Genomic DNA, 7,303 nt, shown 5'->3' with positions numbered 1-7,303 from the left:
AACAAGCACCAAGACAGTGGAACTCAAAGCTGACAGAAGCCTTAATGAAATTTCAATTCAAGCAGAGTCCATATGATCATTCTTTATTTGTGAAGAAAACTGAAAGTGGAACTATCATTGTGTTGGTATATGTAGATGATACGCTTCTAGCAGGAGACAATCTGAAACTAATACAAGATACAAAGAAGCTCTTCAACAGACCTTCAAAATGAAGGATCTAGGAGAACTAAAGTACTTTCTTGGTATAGAATTTGCAAGGACAAAACAAGGAATTTTGATGCACCAAAGAAAGTATTCTTTAGAACTAATATCTGAACTTGGACTAGCAGTATCTAAACCTGCGAGCACACCTATGGATACAAATACAAAGCTCACTACAAGGGAATTTGATGAACACTTCTGCCAAGACAAACTAAAAGAGGATGATGTACTGGCAGATCAAAATAGCTATCAAAGACTCATAAATTAGATGTTGTATTCATTCATTGGATTAAGTTGAATAATAAGATTCTATCTTCTCTCTCTATACTACATTTACTACAAGAAAGTATATAATTTGCAACAACTTTTTACCAACAACAATGATATTGTTGCTAAATATCAATAAATGGCAACAACTCTATTTAGTTGTTGCTATATCATAGAAATTTTGCCCACAAAAAATTTCTTGTTAGCTAACGTTTTAATTTTGTTGCCATAACTTTTTGGGTAATATAACAATTCTAAAATATAAATAAATTGTCACTGTTGCCAAAAGTATTTTCTTGTTGGTAAAATACTTATTTTTCTCAACAATTTATTTGACTTGTGGCCTAAAGAATATTTAGTTCTTTCTCAATTTTCAGCAAAAAAAAAGCGGCAAACTTCCCTCCCTTTTTTCACTCCCGAATCCCTTCCCTTTTTATTTTCATTTTTGCTTTCACCTTCCCCAATTCGTTCAACTCTTCGACTCGTGCTTTGAGATAAGAGGTTCAACTGAGAGACAACCTTATCTTCTAGTGTTGCGGCCATGGCTTGAAATGGTAAGCTCCTTCATTCTAGTTTTAGTTGTTTCTAGTTTAAGGTTTCAATTCCTTGAATGATTTGATTTAGGTTTTTAGTTAATTAGGAGGTCCTAAACAGGGTCGACAACTTTTTCAAAGCAAAAACTAGGGCTTCAAATTAACCATTTTCTTACAGGTTCTACATAAAGATATTGTGGTTCATCCACATCAGTACTTACAGTTCCATTCCAGTTCTAATCAATGGTCTCGTTTCTTATTTGGTTGGTATTTCTATTTTACCCTATTTTTTTAAAAAAAAATATTACATTCCTTTCTATTGATTGTAGATTCACAAGCAGATCGTGATAAGAATTTATTTATTTTTAGGTATATTTGTGCTTTTTGGAATTGGGATAGATGTAGTTTTTGGCATATGCTTTGGCTATATTTTTTGGGTTGTAATGCTACTAAAGAATAGGCTGCTTCTGGCTTTGCGGAGCTCTCTTTGGTTGTGTTATATTGATTCCCACATCTCACTGTAAGTTAGTTTCTGCTTTGTCTATATTCGTTTCTTTAGCATCTATGTTGAAAATTGACTTATTGCAATTCAATTGTACTGATTCTATCCTCATTACTGACGGAAAACTCAAGAGTGGAAATAGTTACATTTAGTGAAAGAAACGAATTTGTCCATAATGTGACTATGAACACATCACTTGCTGCTGGGTTGTGGTGTCGTATCACCTTTCAAGCCATGGATGCTGACGATGATGCCGTAAAAATCTTTCAAACATTGGTGTGGTGGGGAATTGATGTAGACAGAGATATCAGATTTTGCAGGCTTAAGAAACCATCCAAGTGATGATGGTAAACTTTTGAATATGCATCTTCTCTCGTGTTACTTACATTGCTTTATATGCAACGTGCTTATGCTAAGATATATAACCATCCAATGTTTTGTGCCCTCTTAGGTTACCTTGTTCCTCGTGGGGGTTTTGCTTGCATTTGACCGACATGTGTGTGTGTGTTTGGGGGGGGGGGGGTGTGGTATATGTTTTCTCTAGCATACAACTCATTAATTTATACCTGTGCATTTTGCTACACAACAAATACAATAACTACACCTCAATCCTAAGGTTCGCCATATCACTATCCATTTCACTACATTTGGATCCGTTATATTCCAGTTTGCCAAAATTTATTGCTAATATTGTAAAAATTATGTTGCTATTATTGTGTATGTTTACTGGCAATATCCATTACACAAAAGATAACTGCTCAAAACCTCATTGTCAGCCGCAACCAACATCATGCATTTGTTCTCGTTAGCGACAATGATGATGAGAATGCAATGACATGCGTTTCAAATAGTGATGGTGTAGGCAGGAATTTTAACATTTTCTAAGTAGATAAAAGAAAGATTATAGAGGAATTCTCTACTTCATTTTCCAAGAAGAAAAGAAGTTTAATTGATAGTGACAAGGTTGATGGTGATGGAATGTTTTCCGTTGGTCATGGCAGTTCCCATAAAACGGGGATCATAAGACTCTATGATGACAAAGATAATAGGAAGTTTTGTTCTCAACTTTCTTCCAAGTCTGATCCGTACAAGCTTAATGGGATATTGGTGATATTTCTTCGGATTCAGACAATGATTTGACTGACAAAAGTATGGAAATGCTAATCAAAAGAATTAAAGCTAAAACGTTTTTCTTGGTAGAGAAGGATGCTGAAATTTTTTTTACCTTTAATTCTTTTTATTAGCATTTCCGTACTTTTGTCAGTCAAATCATTATCTGAATCCGAAGAAATATCACCATTATCCCATTAAGCTTGTACGGATCAGACTTGAAAGAAAGTTGAGAACAAAACTTCCTATAATCTTTGTCATCATAGAATCTTATGATCCCCGTTTTATGGGAACTGCCATGACCGACGGAAAATATTCCATCACCATCAACCTTGTCACTCCCAATTAAACTCCTTTTCTTCTTGGAAAATGAAGCATAGAATTCCTCTATTACCTCTTCTTTTATCTACTTAGGAAATATGAAACTCCTACCTACACCATAACTATTTGAAACACATGTTCTTGCCTTCTCATCATCGTTGTCGCTAATGAGAAGAACAATTAAAGGCACTCTGCCAGGTACTGTGTCTTAGTTATTCTTGGTGGAAGTTCCATTGCATGTCTAATAAAGTCATCAACCCCTTCTACAAAATCCTCCCGCAATCTAAAATTCCAATACATAAACCAAAATTTTAATTCATATCCTAAAGGTTCAACTCATATCCAAAAAATTTCAATTTATAATCTAAAATTTCAATTCATAAACTAAAAGTCCAATTCATATCCTAAAGGTTGAATTCATATCCTAAAGGTTCAATTCATATCCGAACGACGGTTCCTCCCGCAACCTAAAATTTCAATTTATAATCTAAAATTTCAATTCATACCTAAAATTTCAAGTCATATCCTAAAATTTCAATTTATAATCTAAAATTCCAATTCATAACTAAAATTCCAATTCATATCCTAAAGTTCTAGTNTTAAAATAAATCAGTGATTTCGGAAAAAACAAGGAAAGGAGAGAGAAACCGTACCTGGGATAGTGGAGGGACACCGGCGGTGGAGCTGCTACTGCCGCCGGCGGGTGGAGGGTGGAGAGAGACGGTGGCGTCGGTGGAGGGAGACGGAAGGGAGGGGGGTTTGAGTGTGAGAGAGAGAAGAGAGAGAGAAGAAAATAAGAGAATATGAGGGGAAACCCGTTTTTTAGCTACTGTATTTACAAAAAGCGACCAACTTTGGTCGCTATTTTTGGAAGCAAAAATGTATTGACTATTTTGACCAAATTAGCGACCAAAGTTGGTCGCTAATTTCTGACCGTTTGACCAGAATAGCGACCAACATTGGTCGCTATATCTAAAAAAATTAAATTACTTTTAGTTCGATATAATATTACCTAATACACTTATACTTAGTGCATAGTACAGCGTAACTATATATATTATATATATATACGCCTTATATATTCGATATAATATTACCTAATACACTTATACTTAGTGCATAGTACATCGTAAGTATATATATATATTATATATATATATATATATATATATATATATGCCATATATATTCGATATAATATTACCTAATACACTTATACTTAGTGCATAGTACAGCGTAACTATATATATTATATATATATACGCCTTATATATTCGATATAATATTACCTAATACACTTATACTTAGTGCATAGTACAGCGTAACTATATATATTATATATGTATGCCTTATATATTCGATATAATATTACCTAATACACTTATACTTAGTGCATAGTACATCGTAATTATATATATTATATATATATACGCCTTATATATTCGATATAATATTACCTAATACACTTATACTTAGTGCATAGTACAGCGTAAGTATATATATGTCACGACCCGGATTTCCCACGCTCGGGAGTCATGATGGCGCCTACTCGTAGAAGCTAGGCAAGCCAAATTTATCGTTTACGACATAATCTCTTTTTAACAATTCATGGTAACAATATAAAAACAACGAAATTAAATAGCAGCGGAAGTCTTAATTATTGAAACTGAATCAAAGTGCGGAATAGTCAATATAAGCCTCTACCCAGGACTGGTGTCACAATACTCACGAACTGCTAAGAAATACTAATACAAACGTCTGAAAGAAAACATAAGCTGTTTTTCTCGAATACAATGAGGCAACAGGCTAAAAAGAGAGGATAAGGGAGACGCCGGGCCTGCGGACGCCTGCAAGGCTACCTCGGGTCTCACCGGACTGAAGGCCTGCTCCCACCCTAGTGCTGTTGCTGCTGCTCGAAACCTGGATCTGTGCAAAATAGCACAGAGTGTTGTATCAGCACAACTGATCCCATGTGCTGGTAAGTGTCTAGCCTAACCCCGGCGAAGTAGTGACGAGGCTAGACAAGACTACCACATAAACCTGTGCAATTTCATATATATATACAGCGGAATCGAAATACAAAACAGATAAACAATATGGGAGGGGAAGCATGCTGTGGGGAGTATAACAATTTCCAAATAAGAGTCGTCCAGTAATAAAGGAAAACAGCACAACTCAATAGTATGTAATGAAACAGAGTTCAACCAGTGCACGGCATCACCCTTCGTGTTTTTACTCTCGTACTCACCAAGCAATAATATGTGCACGGCATCACCCTTCGTGCTTTTACTCTCATTCCTCACATATATTAGTAGAATCGGCACGGAATGGTACATCGTGCGGCACGGCATCACCCTTCGTGCTTTTACTCTCTTTCTCATAACAAGCAAACAATGCACGGCATCACCCTTCGTGCTTTACACTCTTTCCTTACCATAAACAAACAATGCACGGCATCACCCTTCGTGCTTTACACTCATCCTCACCCAAACAACAATCACAGACAAAAGGAGCAAGGGGATTAACAGTTTATACTAGATATCCCGGCAAGGGAGCACAGTTGAACAATAAATCCCGGCAAGGGAACACATTTTACACAATAAATCCCAGCAAGGAAACACAATTTACACAATAAATCCCAGCTAGGGAGCAACTCAATAACTCATTCTCTTCTGTCGCTTTCACCTCGTAATTTACATCATCACTTGAGCCAATGCTCCAAAGATTTACTTATCTCATAAAATCTCACAAATTGTATTTCAACTCGAGCCAACGCTCCACGAAATTTAAAGATCACAATTTCCTTTCTCATACTCTTGCAACATATAGAAGTCATCAATCAACATGGAAGTTATAACCAAACGAAAAATATCCGCAATATAAGGACTCACGGTCATGCTAGACACCAATGAAAAGAAACTCGTCACCATGCCTATACATCGTACTCGATCGGTTAGCAAGTAACAAACAAGACTCAACTCCTATTCCCTCAAGCTAGGGTTAAGCCAAACACTTACCTCGATGCCTTGAACTCAACTCAAGCCTCAACTATGGCTTTACCCCGTAATTCCACCTCCAATCCGCTCGAATCTAGCCACAAATTACTTAATTACATTAATAAACAATAAATGAATCAATTTGAATGCATAAAAATGAGTTTCCCAATGTTTTTCCCAAAAATTCCAAAATCGTCCCCGGGCCAACATGGTCAAAACCCGAGGTTCGAACCAAAATCCGGTTACCCATTCCCCCACGAACTCAAATATGTAATTTGTTTTGAAATCGGACCTCAAATTGAGGTCCAAACCCCAAATTTTGGAAAACCTAGGTTCTACCCAAAACCCCCAAATTTTCCCATGGAAATCTTTGATTTCAAGTTGAAAACATGTTAAATGATGTTAATAATTGAAAGAAATGAGTAAAAACCAACTTACAATTGATTTGGAAGAAAACTTGTTCTTGAAAAATCGCCCAAAGGAGTTGTGTTTTGAAAATGGGGTGAAAAATGTCTTAAAATCGACTAAGTATGAAAAATGCAGGTTGCAGATGTGGGAAATGCGAACTGGGGTTCGCAATGGCGAACCCCGACCTGCTATGGGAAATGCGAACCAGGGTTCGCATTTTTGCGAACCCTCATGAAAAACCCAGACTTCGCATTTGCGAGCAAAAAGTCGCATTTGCGACATTGCCCACTTTCGAATTTGCGAACCAAACGGTCGCATTTGCGACCCAAAACAGGATTCCCCCTTCTCGAATTTGCGATCAAAGGCTCGCATTTTGTGAGATCGCATTTGCGAGAACTTCTTCGCAAATGCGAAGATACCAGAACTGAAGATACCAGATTTTTCAAAAATGCAAAAATGCAATCCGACACCTATCCAAAGCTCACCCGAGCCCTCGAGGCTCCAAACCAAATATGCACACAACCTCATTAACATCCTACGGACTTACCCGTGCGATCAAATCGCCAAAATAACATCAAAAACAACGGATCAAGCCTCAAAACTCATGATTTCTTCCAAATTTTCATAAAACATCAATTTTTCCATTTTAGGTTCGAAACACGTCAAACGATGTCCGATTTCAACCAAACTTTACAGAAAGCGCTTAAACCACATATAAGACTTGTACCCGGCGGCGGAACCAAAATACGGGCCTGATACCATAGTCTTTTAATCATATTTCATTTTTATTTTTCCTTAACCCTTTCCAGAAAACAATTTCACACAAAAATTCATTTCTCGGGCTTGGGACCTCGGAATTCGATTCCGGGCATACGCCCAAGTCCCATATTTTCCTACGGACCCTCCGGGACCGTCAAATCACGGGTCCGCATCCGTCTACCCAAAATATTGACCGAAGTAAAATT

The sequence above is a fragment of the Nicotiana attenuata genome, unplaced genomic scaffold (assembly GCF_001879085.1).
Source record: "Nicotiana attenuata strain UT unplaced genomic scaffold, NIATTr2, whole genome shotgun sequence".
NCBI lineage: Eukaryota > Viridiplantae > Streptophyta > Magnoliopsida > Solanales > Solanaceae > Nicotiana > Nicotiana attenuata.
This window is presented reverse-complemented; position numbering follows the sequence as displayed.